This window comes from Corvus brachyrhynchos, unplaced genomic scaffold, assembly GCF_000691975.1.
Source record: "Corvus brachyrhynchos isolate BGI_N302 unplaced genomic scaffold, ASM69197v1 scaffold67, whole genome shotgun sequence".
NCBI classification, from domain to species: domain Eukaryota; kingdom Metazoa; phylum Chordata; class Aves; order Passeriformes; family Corvidae; genus Corvus; species Corvus brachyrhynchos.
The window spans coordinates 530,497-530,880 of record NW_008239114.1 but is presented as its reverse complement, the minus strand read 5'-3'; the positions used below and the strand labels follow the sequence as shown (position 1 = coordinate 530,880).

General features: G+C 49.5%; 1 protein-coding gene across 1 annotated transcript in view; it reads right to left on the bottom strand.

Moving 5' to 3' along the window:
- Positions 1–384, bottom strand: part of CACNA1S (calcium voltage-gated channel subunit alpha1 S) — a 45,833-nt gene that overhangs the window by 15,640 nt on the left and 29,809 nt on the right. The window lies entirely within an intron of this gene.

The window sequence follows — 384 nt, the reverse complement described above, 5'->3', positions numbered from 1 at the left end:
CCATCCAGGGGAAGGTTCCTTGGGGAGGGGGGCTCACTTGAGCCTCTCATTGGGGAATCTTTGATAGATATGCTAATTAGTAACACCTAGAATGTTATACCAGATCTTTTAGGGGTGCATTGCAGTGGGCACTGAGGTGCATTCGACCTGGACGTGGTGCACCTAAGGATCCTTAAAATAAATACCAGGGTAAAATCCCTTTTTCCCTTCTAACCGTGTCTGACTCTTGATTTTAAGACCAGGAAAAGGCATCACCACCAGTCCCATTTTGCCCCTATCACACCATAAGCAAGTACCTCCTATCAGGAAGTTCCCTTGGGGATCACTGGGCTGAGCCAGCCTGTGCACTTCCAGACACCCCTCCACCACCCTGTGCCATTACCT